This window comes from Lepidochelys kempii, chromosome 7 (assembly GCF_965140265.1).
Source record: "Lepidochelys kempii isolate rLepKem1 chromosome 7, rLepKem1.hap2, whole genome shotgun sequence".
NCBI lineage: Eukaryota > Metazoa > Chordata > Testudines > Cheloniidae > Lepidochelys > Lepidochelys kempii.
In genome coordinates, this window is record NC_133262.1 from 77,501,173 (window position 1) to 77,520,313 (window position 19,141).

At 39.8% G+C, this 19,141-nt stretch overlaps 1 protein-coding gene across 6 annotated transcripts in view; it reads right to left on the reverse strand.

Moving 5' to 3' along the window:
• Positions 1–19,141, reverse strand: part of RHOBTB1 (Rho related BTB domain containing 1) — an 89,769-nt gene that overhangs the window by 17,424 nt on the left and 53,204 nt on the right. The gene's annotated exons all lie outside the window — the stretch shown is intronic.

Here is a 19,141-nt window from a genome sequence, read left to right on the forward strand (position 1 = left end):
CTCATGAAAGATACCCCCCCCCACACACACACCAATCTCTGCTTGAACCAAAACTGATCAGAGAAAAGGCTTGCAGAGAGCAGTGAAGGGCGTTGGGAGACACACCTAGACCCCTTCTGACAAGGGTGACAAGATTAAGACATCTCCATTAGCATACAGAATGAAGAACAGAGACAACTCCCCTAGCCTCATCTCCATGAAAGATGGGACAGGGATTAGCATAAAGAATGAAGAACAGAGAACCGCACTGAACTCTGGGACCAGAAAAGCAGGGACGCACTGCATCATGGGAATCTCTGCTCCAGATGTTAATGAATGTATGCCTGCACACACCCAGCTCAGCAATTATCAGACCAATTCTAGTAATAAATTCTTGATAGATATCCAAAATACTGAAGGAGCCTAATTGAATTGTGAGCTCCCTGGAAGAAAACACCACCCATAGCCAAGAGTGATCAGCTCCTATTGTCTAGCCTAAAGAAAACCTTTAAGCCATCAGTTTACCCATAAACAAATCTAGTGTTCTCCCTTGAAGCACTGTATTTTCTCTACAAAAACCCCTACCTATGCCCAAGTAAGTGTTCTGATGCATAGACTCAAACTCTGCATCAGTGCCACTGGGACTCCATCTCCTGACTGATCGTGTTGGGGTCTCTGCCTGTCTCTTGCACTCAGGACCCAGAGCTACCACCATCACCTGGGAATCCCGACCAGTTCATGCTTCAGGGTGCGGTGAGATCCTTTTTTTCCCCTCTCTCTCTGTTTTCCTTTCTACCTCAGGTATTAACTTTTAAAAATGTATGTTATGTTGGTTTAGGCTCTCCTTGTGTAGTTATCACTATTATTCAATAAATAACTTTTATGGTTAAGCTGGTTGCTTCTTTCTCTCTCTCTGAACTTTACTCTTTTGTGTTTTTAGCTTCCACCATTTACTCTGCAGCAACACTTCTTTTACCTAAGCTAAAGATCCCTATAGTGCCCAAAAATACTGTGGGGTTTGCTCATCAAGTGGGTTACTACCAGTACAATTGTGACGTGAAAGCGGGATAGGGACGTGTTAAACCTGTGGCACATCGGGGGGTGGGCAGGGAGGAGGGGGGGCAGCTGACAGTGCTGCTCAGCCCAGCCTACTGAGACCAGGGGCACACAAGGGTGACAGCTTGAAGGTTCGGCTTAACCCAGCCCATTGAGTACAGAGACATATGAGGGGATCAGCTTGAGGGTGCTGATTGACCCGGTCCACTCAGATTTGCTCTGTTAGTGTGCGTGTGGGTGTGTGTGCGCGCGTGCACACACGCTCATCGAGTTCTAGGGCTGGAGGAACCCAGTCCCTAGGTCCTTCAGGATAGCCCCATTGGGAGGGGACTTGCGGAAGGAAGGAATAGAGCTCCATATGAACACACAAGTGACATAAGCAGTACATTAATAGAATTACAGAACCCCCTCTCCCCCACAGAAGAGTAACCCTAATAAACGAGCATACCCCAAAGTAACGGGCATATTTGGTAACACTCTGAAACAAGGCTGCACAGCATAGAGATGTCAGGGGTACAGGGCACAGCCCCTTACTGGTCTGGGTTGAACCCCAAAGCATCACCTAGCAGTTGAGTAAAAATGTGAAAGGCTTCAGGATAGCCAAATGAACACACAGGTCACATTTCTGAAACTGTAATGAAGAAATACAACTACCACACACCTCTATACAATGATAAAATATTTGTTGTGTGGAGTGACTGCAAGGCAGTACCTCCAAGATCTTAATTAAAGTCTTCAAAATTGTAATTGATGAAGAATTTCCAGTATTGACCATTTCTTTAATATGGACTAAACACCTCTCACCCCCCAAACGATATAATGGAACAGGTAAATAAAAAACCAAAACAAAAACAACAGTGTTGGAAAACAATTAACAACTAAAATGAGATCTGATAAAATTCATTGACATTTGTAGCTATGAGGAAAAATACTTTATCATAAGACATTAAATTAGGCTTGAATAAAGTGGGAGTGGATGGGTCATTACACAAACTAAACCTATTCCCCCCCCCCGTTACTCTCACCTTCCTGTCAACCACTGGAAATGGGACATCCTGATCATCATTGCAAAAGTTTTTTTTTCCTCCTGCTGATTATACCCCACCTTAATTGATCACACATTACAGTGTGTAATGGGTGGGAAACACCCATTTTTTCATGTTCTGTGTGTGTATATCTATCTATCTACCTACTGTATTTTCCACAGCATGCATCCGATGAAGTGGGTTTTAGCCCACGAAAGCTTATGCTCAAATAAATTTGTTAGTCTCTTAAGGTGCCACAAGTACTCCTCATTCTTTTATCGTAAGAGATTGTCAGTGTGCGTGTATGGGTCCATGAGCATGCAATTGTAAGGATCAAGATAATTTTTTGTAGCAAACAATTATCTATACAACTGTTTTGTTTCATGTACCACTCTTCTGCCAAAAACTAGGGGACCAACTCAGGAAAACATGTAAAGCACAATTTTAAGTATGCACTTAAGTATTTTCCTGAATTGGGCCTAAATCATTGTTCTGTTATTTGAGAGAGTGCTATTAGAAACTGGCTCCCAGCTCTTGGTCCCTCAGCTGATAAATGCTTGAAGCATCATGAATGTAATATAAGTTGCATACCCCTCTTAGGGAAAGTAAAGTGCTGAATAATAGCTTTAAGAAGAATTGAGAGAAAGGGGACTCATTTTTTTAAAAACAAAGAGTTATCCCTAAAGAGTCATCAACAGAATAGTAGCAGCTAAACTCAGCAATAAGCTTCTCGTCTCATTTCTATTAAACTTTAATTTAGCACAAATTTATTGTGTATGCAGTTTGTGTAATGAATAGATAAAGCAAGACCTGTGAATCTCAACAGTGGCCTTTTAAATCATTAATGAAACTGTTCAGTACTGCTGCTTTCTTCATTTCATTGAGGACACATATCTAGCAAGACTTACAGTTTCTAAAAATAGCCACATGCAATGCAGATACTGCTGAGAGCTTACATTTAAAACAACAGAAGTGCTCTTGCTCTGAATTTATACCTTATATAAACTACAGCATATCCATAATATCTAGAGGAAAGGCATTCTACATTTTTAAAAAAAAGTTATCAGTTAAACAAAGAGGGGTAGGTGGCATATACTCTACCTTTCCATATACTTTTGGGCGCTTGCTCCAAATTCAGATGGTCTCACGTGCAATAAGTTTGACAGAGCCAACCTAGTCCCTAGTGTGCATTTGTCCAGGTCTCAAAACCATCATACAGTTTGGCAGTTGACAATGAAAATAGTAAGGTGAAGTGATGGGGGCTGAGGAACATTGACAAAGTGAGAGAAAGGGGGAAAACTGTGTAGTGCATACTCATGAAATGCCTGGCTTCAATCTCTGCTATGACTGTTTAAATTCAAATTCATTACTGTTGCCAGACAGAAAAGTGTATCTTACTGTATGAATATCTGACAGCTGAATCATGCTAACTGTAACTAAACATCTAACAGATTTTATAGTGAAACAGGACAGAACGTAAAGTCAGTCTCGGCTTGATCATCAGAGGTTACTAGAGCTGTTGATTAATCGCAGTTAACTCATGCGATTAACTAAAAAAAAATTAATCGCAATTAATCACAGTTTTAATCTCACTGTTAAACAATAGAATACCAATTGAAATGTATTAATATTTTTGCACGTTTTTCTACATTTTCAAATACATTGATTTCACTTACAACACAGTATACAAAGTTGACAGTGGTCACTTTATATTATTGTTTTTGATTACAAATATTTGCACTGTAAAAATGATAAACAAAAATAGTATTTTTTAAATTCACCTCATACAAGTACTGTAGTGCATCTCTTTATTGTGTAAGTGCTCCTTACAAATGTAGATTTTTTTTGTTACATAACTGCACTCAAAACAATGTAAACATTTAGGAGCCTACAGGTCCACTCAGTCCTACTTGTCTGTCTGAGTGACTGGCTGACCAAGAAGTTCATTTACATTTACGGGAGATTATGCTGCCTGCTTCTTATTTACAATGTCACCTAAAAGTGAGAAGAGACGTTCGCATGGCATTTTTGTAGCCAGCATTGCAATGCATTTATGTGCCAGTTACGTTAAACATTTGTATGCCCCTTCATGCTTCGGCCACCACTCCAGAGGATATGCTTCCATGCTTCCATATCCAGAGGATATGCTTCCATGCTTCCATATCCAGAGGATATGCTTCCAGGATGTAGACCTGAGGTTGAAAAGGATTCTAAAGGGAGCAGGAAAGAATCCCCTAATTATCCTTCATGTGGGAACAAATGATACGGCTAGATTCTCGCTGGAAAGTATTAAGGGAGACTATGCTAGGCTGGGGAAGACGCTTAAGGATATCGAGGCTCAGGTGATCTTTAGTGGGATTCTGCCTGTTCCTAGAGAAGGGCAACAAAGGTGTGACAAGATTATGACTATCAACAGATGGCTTAGGCAGTGGTGCTATGAGGAGGGCTTTGGGATGTATGGCCACTGGGAGGCATTCATGGACAGAGGACAGTTCTCTCGGGACGGACTTCATCTCAGTAGGGAAGGAAATAGACTTCTAGGATGGAGGCTGGCAAAACTGATTAAGAGAGCTTTAAACTAGGAATCTGGGGGAGATGGTTGGGAGCTGTCCAGGTAATCTCCACGCCAGATTCTAGCATTGAGAGGAAAGAAAACGAAGTAAGAGAGGACACAGCCATGGGTAGGAGGAAGGGCAGTGTGTATACCAGTCTAATAGGTTATACTGGCTGTAGAATGACCGTGCCTAATAGGGTACAGAATGTGAGCGAGGCCAAACAGCAAAAATTAAGATGTTTGTACACCAATGTGAGGAGCCTCGGTAACAAAACGGAGGAACTAGAGCTACTGGTGCAGGAAGTGAAACCAGATATTATAGGGATAACAGAAACATGGTGGAATAGTCGTCATGACTGGGCTACAGGTATTGAAGGGTATGTGCTGTTTAGGAAAGACCGAAGTAAAGGTAAAGGTCGTGGAGTAGCATTGTATATCAATGATGAGGTACAATGTAAAGAAATAAGAAGCAATGAAATGGACATGACTAAGTCCGTCTGGGCAAAAATTACACTGGGGAAGAAAACTATTAGAGCCTCCCCTGGGATAGTGCTTGGAGTGTGCTATAGACCACCAGGATCTAATTTGGATATGGATAGAGCCCTTTTCAATATTTTTAATAAAGTAAATACTAATGGAAACTGTTTGATCATGGGAGACTTTAACTTCCCAGATATAGACTGGAGGACAAGTGCGATTCCTAGATGCGATAGCTGATGGATTCCTTCAGCAAGTAGTTGCTGAACCGACTAGAGGGGATGCCATTTTAGATTTGGTTTTGGTGAGTAGTGAGGACCTCATAGAAGAAATGGTTGTAGGGGATAGTCTTGGCTCAAGTGATCATGAGTTAATTCAGTTCAAACTGAACGGAAGGATGAACAAAAATAAATCTGCAACTAGGGTTTTTGATTTCAAAAGGGCTGACTTTCAAAAATTAAGGAAATTAGTTAGGGAAGTGGATTGGATTGAAGAATTTATAGATCTAAAGGTAGGAGGAGGCCTGGGATTATTTTAAATCAAAGTTGCAGAAGCTATCGGAAGCCTGCATCCCAAGAAAGGGGAAAAAATTCATAGGCAGGAGTTGTAGACCAAGCTGGATGAGCAAGCATCTCAGAGAGGTGATTAAGAAAAAGCAGAAAGCATACAGGGAGTGGAAACAGGGAGAGATCATCAAGGAAAGCTACCTTCTTGAGGTCAGAACATTTAGGGATAAAGTGAGACAGGCTAAAAGTCAAGTAGAGCTGGACCTTGCAAAGGGAATTAAAACCAATAGTAAAATGTTCTATAGTCATATAAATAAGAAGAAAACAAAGAAAGAAGAAGTGGGACCGCTAAACACGGAGGATGGAGTGGAGATCAAGGATAATCTAGGCATGGCCCAATATCTAAACAAATGCTTTGCCTCAGTCTTTAATAAGACTCAAGAGGATCTTAGGGATAATGGTAGCATGACGAATGAGGATATGGAAGTAGACATTACCATATTCGAGGTAGAAGCGAAACTCAAACAGCTTAATGGGACTAAATCGGGGAGCCCAGATAATCCTCATCCAAGAATATTAAAGGAACTGGCACATGAAATTGCAAGCCCATTAGCAAGAATTTTTAATTAATCTGTAAACTCAGGGGATTGTACCGTATGATTGGAGAATTGCTAACATAGTTCCTATTTTTAAGAAAGGGAAAAAAAGTGATCTGGGTAATTATAGGCCTGTTAGTTTGACATCTGTAGTATGCAAGGTCTTGGAAAAAATTTTGAAGGAGAAGGTAGTTCATGACATTGAAGTCAATAGTAAATGGACAAAATACAACATGGTTTTACAAAAGGTAGATCGTGCCAAACCAACCTGATCTCCTTCTTTGAGAAAGTAACAGATTTTTTAGACAAAGGAAACACAGTGGATCTAATTTACCTAGATTTTAGTAAGGCATTTGATACTGTGCCACATGGGGAATTATTAAGCAAATTGGATAAGATGGGCATCAATAGGAAAATTGAAAGGTGGATAAGGAATTGGTTAAAGGGGAGACTACAACGGGTCCTACTGAAAGGTGAACTGTCAGGCTGGAGGGAGGTTACCAGTGGAGTTCCTCAAGGATCAGTTTTGGGACCAATCTCATTTAATCTTTTTATAACTGACCTTGGCACAAAAAGTGGGAGTGTGCTAATAAAGTTTGCGGATGATACAAAGCTGGGAGGTATTGCCAATTTAGAGAAGGACAGGGATATTCTACAGGAGGATCTGGATGACCTTGTAAACTGGAGTAACAGTAATAGGATAAAATTGAATAGTGAGAAGTGTAAGATCATGCATTTAGGGATTAATAACAAGAATTTTAGTTATAAGCTAGGGACGCATCAATTAGAAGTAACGGAGGAGGAAAAGGACCTTGGACTATTGGTTGATCATAGGATGACTATGAGCTGCCAATGTGATATGGCCATGAAAAAAGTTAATGCGGTCTTGGGATGCATCAGGAGAGGTATTTCCAGTAGGGATAAGGAGGTTTTAGTACCATTATACAAGGCACTGGTGAGACCTCACCTGAAATACTGTGTGCAGTTCTGGTCTCCCATATTTAAGAAGGATGAATTCAAACTGGAACAGGTACAGAGAAGGGCTACTAGGATGATCCGAGGAATGGAAAACTTGTCTTATGAAGGGAGACTCAAGGAGCTTGGCTTGTTTAGCCTAACCCAAAAGAAAGTTGAGGGGAGATATGACTGCTCTCTATAAATATATCAGAGGGATAAATACCAGAGAGGGAGAGGAACTTTTTAAGCTCAGTACCAATGTGGACACAAGAACAAATGGATATAAACTGGCCACCAGGAAATTTAGACTAGAAATTAGACTAAGGTTTCTAACCATCAGAGGAGTGAAGTTTTGGAATAGCCTTCCAAGGGAAGCAGTGGGAGCAAAAGATCTATCTGGCTTTAAGATTAAACTCGATAAGTTTATGGAGGAGATGGTATGATGGAATAAGATGGTTTTGGTAATTAAATATTCATGGTAAAATAGGCCCAATGGCCTGTGATGGGATATTTGATGGGGTGGGATCCGAGTTACCCAGGAAAGAATTTTCTGTAGTATCTGGCTGATGAATTTTGCCCATCTGCTCAGGGTTTAGCTGATCACCATATTTGGGGTCAGAAAGGAATTTTCCTCCAGGGCACATTGGAAGAGGCCCTGGAGGTTTTTCACTTTCCTCTGTAGCATGGGGCACGAGTCACTTGCTGGAGGATTCTCTGCTCCTTGAAGTCTTTAAACTACGATTTGAGGACTTCAATAGCACAGATATAGGTGTGAGGTTTTTTGCAGGAGTGGTGGGTGAAATTCTGTGGCCTGTGTTGTGCAGGAGGTCAGACTAGATGATCATAATGGTCCCTTCTGACCTAAATATCTATGAATCTATGATTATGCTCGTTAAAAAAAAAAAGCATTAATTAAATTTATGACTGAACTCCTTGAGGGAGAACTGTAGGTCTCCTACTCTGTTTTACTCACATTCTGCCATATGTTTCATGTTACAGCAGTCTTGGATGATGACCCAGCACGCTGTTCGTTTTAAAAATACTTTCACTGCAGATTTGAAAAAAACCAAAGAAGGTACCAATGTGAGATTTCTAAAGATAGCTACAGCACTTGACCCAAGGTTTAAGAATCTGAAGTGCAGTCCAAAATCTGAGAGGGAAGGAGGTGTGGAGCATGCTTTCAGAAGTCTTAAAAGAGCATTACTCCAATACAGAAACTACAGAACTCCAGCCACCAAAAAAGAAAATCAACCTTCTGCTAGTGTCATCTGACTCAGATAATGAAAATGAACATGCATCGGTCTGCATTGCTTTGGATTGCTACTGAGCAGAACCCATCATCAGCATCATTTAATCCCCTGGAATTGGTTGAAACATGAAGGGACATATGAATCTTTAGCACATCTGGCACGTAAGTATCTTGCAATGCCAGCTACAACAGTGCTATGTGAACACCTGTTCTCACTTTCAGGTGATATTGTAAACAAGAAGCTGGCAGCATGATCTCCTGCAAATGTAGACAAACTTGTTTGTCTGAGTGATTGGCTGACCAAGAAGTAGGACTGAGTGGACTTGTAGGCGCTAAATGTTTACATTGTTTTGTTTTTGAGTGTAGTTATTTTTTGTACATAAGTCTATATTTGTAAGTTTAACTTTCATGATAAAGAGCTTGCACTACAGTACTTTTATTTGGTGAATTGAAAAATAATTCTTTTGTTTCTTTTTTATAGTACAAATATTGTAATAAAAAAATAACAATATCAAGTGAGCACTGTACACTTAGTATTCTGTGCTGTAGTTGAAATCAATATATTTGAAAATGTAGAAAACATACAAAAATATTTAAATAAATGGTATTCTATTATTAATTGTTCTATTAATCTTTTTAATCGCATGATTAATCTTTTTTAATCACTTGACAGCCCCAGAGGTTACCATTTAAAACTTAATATATAGCTGGATGAACCACCCAAGTAGTACAAGCATAATGTTGAGGTGTGGGGGAAGTTGGTTCCTTCAACTATATCAGTATGATACTATGTTTGTTGGGAATTATGGGATCTAACATTTTCTGTTGTATTTCTAGTGGAGTGCAAAAAAAGCATGAAGGAAAATACATATGTTACAGATTTATTCTTTATATTGCCTTACGGGCTAGTGTCACCAAGATTGGATCTCTGTTGTGCTTGGTGCTGTGCAAACACATAGTAAAAAACAGTCCTCGTTATAAAGAGCTTAAAAGCTAAACAGAGAAGATAGATAAAGGACAGGAACAGAAACAGAGGCACAAGAGAGTTGCTCATGCCACACAACAGGCCAGTGGTGGTAGAGCTGGGAATAGGACTCGGGTGTGCTGGTTCCCAAGTAGACAGACAAATCTTGCTTACCATACTCATATGCAAGCAGCTTCACGGAAGTCAGTTAGACTGGGAGGATTTCGACCACCAAAATAGATTTGTTGGGGTAAAATGCAGGGAAGAGGAATTGTCAACATAAGCAGAACATTGTTTGGGCACTTATTTTAAATGGGCAACTCTTCTTTTAACATAGGGGCTACACAAATTTACTCATTTATTTATACACTGAAGTGCAACAGACAGCGTAATTTTTGTTAATTAAAAGGGAAACTGGTTGAAAGCCATGCATTAACATTCCCAAACATTAAAATCCTTACCAAAGTTATTAAAACCACCTCAGACAATTAAAATGGAAAAAAAACATTTCCAAAGAGAAGTTAGATTTTATGTGGTTTGTTTACTTTGGCATCACTCTCAGCTTGGACAAAGAAAAAGGACTAGTCAGTTCCACTTTTATTTACAATCAAGTTTTATTCTACTTTCTATTGATGCAGCAGTGTGTGGATTTTAAACATTGTAGGTAAAATTTTATTTAAGACAAATAAGAGGGAAAATCTTTCAACTTTAATTTAAGAATTATCAATAGAAGCATTTCTATTTCCTTTAGCATTAAGGGCTAGTTTAGAACTTCTATTATGGAGCATTCTTCAAAGTGCATCATAAAATTTAGCTGGGTAACAAGTAACCAGATTTTTGTCAACTACTAATGATGATGTATAATTAGACTTATTACATATACTGAGATTCAGTGGCAAAGACCACTGATACAAAGTTAAGTGATGTCATTGACTCAAATATGAAATCCTTATTTTCTGGTGCTGTGGATATATCAAAAGTAACAGATAAATTATTAATAAAAACCAAAACTATATTAAATATGGATCTGAAATCCTCATCTGCCTTATGGTTTGGAATGTCTCAACCACATTAAATATTAGCCTAAACCATCCACACTGGCTATGGGTAGCACTAATAATTGCAAAATAACTGACATACTATGGTTGAAGGAAGGGTTTTGTACCTCCAAAAGAGGCAAAACAACTTAGTTCCCCCCCCCCCCCACTCAGGCTGTTGAACAGGAGAGAATGGAACATAAATCTGAAAAAATTGATAGATCGAAATTATGAACATTTCTTTTAGATGGAGATCCAGCTACCATGTCACCTCCTCACTGGATGACTGCAAGGCATGCTACATGAGGCAACACATTAAAATTCTCTCTTCCTCTGCAGTCCCCTCAGTCTGAAATATCCCAATTTGTTGTTCATCAGGGCATGTTGAAAGGCCCATCTCTTTCCCCTGACTTGGGGGGTGGGGGAGAAGAGGGACATGCTAAAAACTATCTGTGGATTAGACAGGCTGCTGTTTAGGTTTGATTTCATTGTGTTAGTTACTTTGTTTTTTAAGTGTGGGCTGCTGCTTTATTTTTTAAAGTTACTGTACTTTTAATTGTGTCAGAGGCAATTAGAGCTCTGGATAGGAGCTTTTCAAATACTGACTATGAAATGAGAGAAATCATTTTTAAGAGCAAAATGGGCATGTCTTAGCCTGTCTTTCTGACCCTAACCACAATCATGGACACACAAGATGTTGCCATGGACAAAGAATATACTTACTGAACTTTTAAAATACAAAATCCACTAATTTACATGGTTATTATATCAGTGTGTTTAGTGACAAAAGCACAGTATTATTTCTGGAGAACAATTTGCTCTTTCTAGAATGCAAAGAAGTTTTTCCTTCGACAATCGAACAGGTCCCGCAGCTATAAAATACTGTTATGGCGCCAGATGGTGCTGTTACACAGTCTTACCAAGTTGTTCCCAGCATGCAAGCCATGTTCAATCTTAGGGTAGATCTACAGTTCAAGCTGGGAGTGTGATTCCCAGTTCAGGGAGACGTACTCGTGCTAGCCCTCATTCGGCTAGTGCGATAAAAATAGAGTGTGGCCGCAGCCGTGTGAGGGCTAGCTGCCTCAAGTATGCACCTAGAGTCTCAGTTTGGCACACACTCAGGGCCTCAGCCCCTCCCGTTGTCTGTGCTGACACTTCTACGCTGCATTTTTCGCTTGCTACTGCTTCAAGTGAAGGCCTACCCTTAAAAGAAATGCTGTACTGTTATTCTGTGATGTGTATTATTTCAGGGGGAGGTACTGCAAATAGGAGAGCATCCTCTTTGTATTAATCTAACTAGAGTCCATCCCTGAGACAGAGTTGCCTCTGTAAAACTGAGCATTATTTTTGGGACTCAGATTTTTTAAAGAGACATTTGCTTGCATGCCATTTGTGACCACCTTTGTTCATGAACTGGCATAACAACTTGTACTAAAAATATACCCGGACTCCCCATCACTGATTTCTCTTCCAAAGGGAAACCAACTGCAAGGCCCAGACATCTGCTAGTGACACAGAAGCAACACTATCGCCATTTGAGGCAGAATTTCAAGAAAACAGAGACATTCAATAATTTGTCATTAGACACGGTCATAAATATAAAGGGAAGGGTAAACACCTTTAAAATCCCTGCTAGCCAGAGGAAAAATCCTTTCACCTGTAAAGGGTTAAGAAGATAGGATAACCTCACTGGCACCTGACCAAAATGACCCATGAGGAGACAAGATACTTTCAAAGCTGGATGGGGGGGAGAAACAAAGGTTCTTGGTCTCTGTGTTGCTTTTGCCAGGAACAGAAAAGGAATGGAGTCTCAGAACTTAGTAAGTAATCCAGTTAGATATGCGTTCGATTCTGTTTTGTTTAAATGGCTGAGAAAATAAGCTGTGCTGAATGGAATGTATATTCCTGTTTTTGTGTCTTTTTGTAACTTAAGGTTTTGCCTAGAGGGATTCTCTATGTTTTGAATCTGGTTAGCCTGTAAGGTATTTACCATCCTGATTTTACAGAGGTGATTCTTTTACTTTTTCTTCAATTAAAGTCCTTCTTTTAAGAACCTGATTGTTTTTTCATTGTTCTTAAGATCCAAGGGTTTGGATCTGTGTTCACCTATGCAAATTGGTGAAGATTTTTATCAAGCCTTCCCCAGGAAAGGGGGTATAGGGTTTGGGAGGATTTTGGGGGGGAAAGACGTTTCCAAGCAGGCTCTTTCCCTGTTATATATTTGTTAGACGCTTGGTGGTGGCAGCAATAAAGTCCAAGGGCAAAAGGTAAAATAGTTTGTACCTTGAGGAAGTTTTAACCTAAGCTGGTAAAAATAAGCTTAGGGGGTTTTTCATGCAGGTCCCCACATCTGTACCCTAGAGTTCAGAGTGGGGAAGAGACATTGACAGACACACTGCATGGAGACTTTGTGAAAGGGCTAAAACTGTACATGACTCTCAACTGCAAGGTCCTGGTCCCGTAGGTCAGACATTTCCTAATGTTTGTAGATGCTTTGATTTGGGTCGATTTCTACCTAAAAGACTGGCTGAATTTGGAAATATACCTGTTGTAGAAATTAAAAGAAAAACATGTTTAAGTATTTCTGCTTCATCACTTCAGCATTTAATTTATGGTCTCAAGACATTTTGGGGGGAATAAATGAAAGTGGTACATGCAAGACTTTGTTCACCTTGACAAAGCCGTGGCTGGGATGATTTAGTTGGGGATTGGTCCTGCTTTGAGCAGGGGGTTGGACTAGATGACCTCCTGAGGTCTCTTCCAACCCTCATCTTCTATGATTCTAGGTGATTTAGCCCCAAGCAAGGGGGCCTTGTATTGCTCTCTAGAGTCACCTGCCAACCAACCAAAAAGAAATATTGATGGGTTTGGAAGGGAGTCCTTTCAAGCAGAAGGCAGAGCTGTGATGCAGGAAAGGGGCAGAGAACTTGCAAGGCAGTAAAACGAGGAGGACCTGCCTGAGAAAAAGCCCTGCCTCTGTGGTACTCACTGATCTGGAAATCAATGCTGACACCACACTGGTGAAAAAAAAGAGAAAAAGTCTAGCACTACTGTCCTATTATCTTCTTTCCTTTTAGAAGGACAAGCCAAAAATGCCAATTGTTTTTAGATGGCTTATAAAGAGATCCAAAAGCCAAATCTGACAGAATAATTTTATGGGTAGCTGAACTAAATCAGAAACATTTCAGTTTAACACAAAAAGTTATTGTACAAATTTACCCACAGCAAATGTTTTTTAGAATACATTTGACAAAAAGTTCAGGTAATTTCCCGTCCTTTTATTTTTTTAAAATTTAATTATTTATTTAAAATTTCCCTACTTCTGAGCTTTCCCTGCAAGCAGAAACAGAAATGCCAGATTTCAGCGAAGGAGGATGTTTTGTGAAACAGAGAATTCTGAGTAATTTCAAACAAACATTCACATTCCTTAGAATTTATCTGAACTACTGAACCCTTTGAAGTCCATTAATCACCAATAGTTTTCCTTCCATTCCCTGGATCATTTTAGTGCCATATATAGAAATATCCCCACAAATGTCCCCCTCAGTTTTACCACATCCTTTGAAACCTGCATGTCAGCTGCAATTCTTCTGGCTGAAGTGGGACTGGAGGAGAATTATCCAAATAACACTTAACCATCTGAAAGGGTCTCGTTTTAATTCAAATTAAGTCTTTCCCTCAGCCTGGATTTAGCACACTAGCTGTACAAGACTCCCAAGCCTTGACAGTTCATGCACTGACAGACTGAATCCAAGAATCAAACCCAAGATCTCCTTTGTGGCAGCATAAAACATACTGCTATCAACTCAACTATGTAAAAGAAATTTTTATTCAGTTATAAAGGTATCTTTCATGCATGCATTTCAAAGAGCTGGAAAAAAAACCCTACAGATAGATATAAGCAAGACAGAGTTTTAAGTGGACTCAGAGTTTAGTAAATGCAATAGCAGCCTTCATATGAGATGGAAAGGAATTATAAGTGACAAGTAAGCATAACAAAATGACCCAAAGATGAAGGACCTGTCTGCACACGGACAACAGATGGAAGGCCTGATTAACTAAAATACAAGGAGTGCCCTGACGTGAAGAACTAAAGGTTTCCAAGTAAGGTAGGGCAAGACAATGCAGTGTCTTACAGGTGAGTGGGAGAATCAATTAATTCTATACTTTACTGATAGCAGTGAAGCTTCTTAAGTACAGGTGTTATGTGCGAAACTGTCAAAATACCCTGAAATATATTCACATTTTGTAGTGAGTAGCATGCAGACCTATTTCTAAAAATTCTGTAACTTCAGGTTTTCATAGAATCATAGAATATCAGGGTTGGAAGGGACCCCAGAAGGTCATCTAGTCCAACCCCCTGCTCGAAGCAGGACCAATTCCCAGTTAAATCATCCCAGCCAGGGCTTTGCCAAGCCTGACCTTAAAAACCTCTAAGGAAGGAGATTCTACCACCTCCCTAGGTAACGCATTCCAGTGTTTCACCACCCTCTTAGTGAAAAAGTTTTTCCTAATATCCAATCTAAACCTCCCCCACTGCAACTTGAGACCATTACTCCTCGTTCTGTCATCTGCTACCATTGAGAACAGTCTAGAGCCATCCTCTTTGGAACCCCCTTTCAGGTAGTTGAAAGCAGCTATCAAATCCCCCCTCATTCTTCTCTTCTGCAGGCTAAACAATCCCAGCTCCCTCAGCCTCTCCTCATAACTCATGTGTTCCAGTCCCCTAATCATTTTTGTTGCCCTTCGCTGGACTCTCTCCAATTTATCCACATCCTTCTTGACGTGTGGGGCCCAAAACTGGACACAGTACTCCAGATGAGGCCTCACCAATGTCGAATAGAGGGGAACGATCACGTCCCTCGATCTGCTCACTATGCCCCTATTTATACATCCCAAAATGCCATTGGCCTTCTTGGCAACAAGGGCACACTGCTGACTCATATCCAGCTTCTCGTCCACTGTCACCCCTAGGTCCTTTTCCGCAGAACTGCTGCCTAGCCATTCGGTCCCTAGTCTGTAGCTGTGCACTGGGTTCTTCCGTCCTAAGTGCAGGACCCTGCACTTAACCTTATTGAACCTCATCAGATTTCTTTTGGCCCAATCCTCCAATTTGTCTAGGTCCTTCTGTATCCTATCCCTCCCATTTTGTACAACACACCACCACCAAAAGAGTATCAACTATCTTTTAAAAATTATAATGATCACATATTTCAAGACTATGTTTAAAAAGTGGAAAGAGCTTTATTGCTCATTCATTACCAACTATGAACACCACTTCATAAAATTACATGTTTTAAGCCTTTTCTATGTTTCTTCTGATGTACTCACGGTACATATAGAGAGAACCAAAGAGGACGGCTGTATCATAAAAATGACAAAAATATCTCATTTCCCACTGCAAAAGCCTGGAAATCTATTCTCCCTGCAGTTCAAATAACCAACCAGATACAGCACTAATGGCAACTGGAAAGTTGTCTGGAACAAAATATCAAGGCAAAGCTATTTCTTAAAGTTTAAATAGACTGCTTACATAGTCATGGTATATGGTTAATTTTACTTCTGACTCTAAGAATTAGGTTTACTCATTAATACATCTTAGTCATTTACATAAGGATGAGATCATTTTAGCACCGAACACAGAGCATAGAAATGAACCAATTCACCTGGAAACTGCTTTAACTTTTCTCTCGGGCTGAATTCTACAGCCCTGAATTGAGTAAAACTTCCACTGAAGTCAGTGGGCATTTTGCACAATTCAGTTCCACAGAACTGGGCTCAATCTATCTTTCTTTTTAAGGAACACAGAGCTTGTGTGGTCCGTTCCTAATTTAGGAACAGAGATGCTGTGCTACATATAATTCCATATAGTAGGAGTGCTTTGACACTAAAGAATATTTACAGGATCTGTACACCATGCAGAAAGAAAGATTGGGCCTTCTGTTTCAACACAGAATGAAAAGGTGAGGAACCAAGAACAAATGGCAACCAGGAAGACAGTGGTTTCAGCTCTTGATGCAACAGACCATCTGAACAACTTACAACAAACTCCAAAACTCAGGATGTGTTGGGAAGAGTCTGGTAAATACTCAGATAATGTTTGTTTAAAGGTGTATTGTAATGGGGTGGCTTGTTCACTTTAAACAGGAGTGGGGCATAAAGCCTTGGACTGGCCAGCCCTGTTTCATGACACATCCCCTTTAAGGAAACAAGTGTTCAAGAGAGCAACCGACAACCTTGGAAATGGGACCAGGTATTGGTCTGGGAGCTACTTCCTGAGCATGATAAAAAACAGCAGTTGGGGAACTCCCAAAAGGAGAGAGAGCAGACAGCCTGGAGAATGAGCACTTTTAGACTAATTTTGTTACATTTGCAAGCAGTTGATTCATGGATAGGAACAATATTTCAAAAGTCTCTCTCTAGATTTAATAGACTTTAATCAAATGCACAGGAGGAAGAGTAACAGAAAGACTCAGCAATAAATACACCAAAAACCCAAGTCCACAAGCAGTGATCCACAGTAAACAAAATATTCATTTTTCAAGAGATGAAGAAGAGATTAAATGTCAAATCATTTGAAGCAACAGTATTAAGAAAGGGAAAAGAACATTTTAAGATAGGGTCTGCAATGATGAGGAAAGTCAGGGAAGCAAAGAGAAACGGGAGTTCCAAAGATGTGGGAGTACAACAGAGTAAAGCATGATCTTTGTAAATGGCAACAGAATAATGAATTACACAGCTAGCCACAGTAGGAAGATTGCGAGAAGACAAAGAGGCCAGGATGTTGGAGATTAAAGGGAATAATGACTGGCTTCGGCACAATCACTGAGTGTAAGAGTGTGATTTTTACACAGGGATAGGAAGCCATTAAAAATGAAATTGGGGAAGACTTGAAAGCAAAGCAAAGCAAAATTAGATGAATTTAGTGGTAAGAAACCCTCATGTGACTGCATCACAGAACTTTATCTTTCTTCAATAATGAAAAATCTTATTGTCTGGGCTATTGCAAACAATAGCTTTCTGAATTATTTATGACAGCTGAAGCCATGAAATTTCAAATGGTGCACTGGTATCAAATAGCAATGGACTTGTGCACTCAGTCTGAGGTAGATAGTTGTGTCCATATATATTTCTACTACCCTATACACCTCTGAAGAAATCTAGACCCAGAATCTTGGAGTCTTAGATGTCTAGTGGGTTCAACAGATCCTAATATTGCATCTTATCAATTCAGAGCTACTTATGGTGGCCAAAGTTATCTCTGATGTCCCTTCTCCGGTTTAGCATATTCAAAAGATATTTTTATCTCTGCTATAAATGAAGGCTTTTAGAATAAACCACTTTTATAAGAGCAAGAATGGAAGAGATGTACTAGCATAAACAAAGAAGGGCGTGTATATGTGTGTGTATTTTATGTATATAAACATTTTCATTGCAGTCAAAGAAGCTCTGCACTATTGCAACAGAGCCTCTCTATTCTAGCTATGTTATACAGGTCTCAAGATAAGCCACATCATACACTACTGACATTCATTTGGCACCAGGTCTTTTAAAAGGAGAAAGAATTGCTGATCTCTAATAGGAATTCCATAACAGATTTTCATAAAAATTCACTACTTACAGTAAGATAAGACACAGGTGTAATGTGGGGAGGACAAATAACTGGACGTCACCAATTTGAATGGTCTAGGTATTCAAACATTTCAGTGGACAGGTTGAGACCCTCCAATTCTAATACATGTGATGACAGAAAAGACTTTAATGAGTGTGTGCTTGTATGTACACACACAATATGAGACACAAAGACATAAACGAAAAATAAAATTTGATTTCAGAAGCTCATTTGAATGTCATCGCCACTAAACTTGATCTGTCTACTATGCAATCTTCCTTGGGTCCAAACTGAGCCCAATTAAAATAGTACAAAAAAGGATGACTGTCTCAAATGTTAAACACTTCTCTGTAGGTCTCCTCCAAGACTACCTGATGAAGAACTTGAATGGCCTATAAAACACAGCCCTCTATATTTGGGTATTTTTAGTTTTTAAAATAGATTAGAGTAGAAGGGGAAGTTCACCAATTTTGTTGGCTGTCATCACATCTTAACATGATACAGTGATGCTGCGCAACATCATTTGTGGTGACGAGACATAGCAAGAGGAAAAGAATGGGAACAAAAGATTAAATAGATCTGAAAGTAGTTTCTGTCCCCAGTAGCTGGCCCACTGCCAGACAAGCAAAAGAGTATCTGCTTGTGTGAAGCATTTACTGCTTTGAAGACGATCCCCAATTCCTCTAAAAAGACATATGGTATATATACCTGTATGTAGTGTACTTGTAGCCATGTTGGTCCCAGGATATTAGAGAGACAAGGTGTGTGAGGTAATATCTTTTATTGGACCAAATTCTGTTGGTGAAAGAGACAAGCTTTAATAGCTCTGTGTGGCTTGAAACCTTCTCTCTCTCACCAACAGAAGTTGGTCCAATAAACGATATTACCTCACACACCTCGTCTCTCACATTTATACTTGATCAGTATACTGACGCAGAAATAAATATAGCTGGTCTGAGGTGCAGGAAGAGGCCTTAGCTCAGAGCATCTGAGAAACTCTGATAAAACTTCTCAGACTGCAGGCTGTTGCAAGACATTTTAAAACATACAGTAGAGTTTTAAGCAAAGTATAGATTTGTGGATCTGTCTTTCTTCCCCCTGAAAGGTGAAAGGGAGCTGGTGGCAGGGT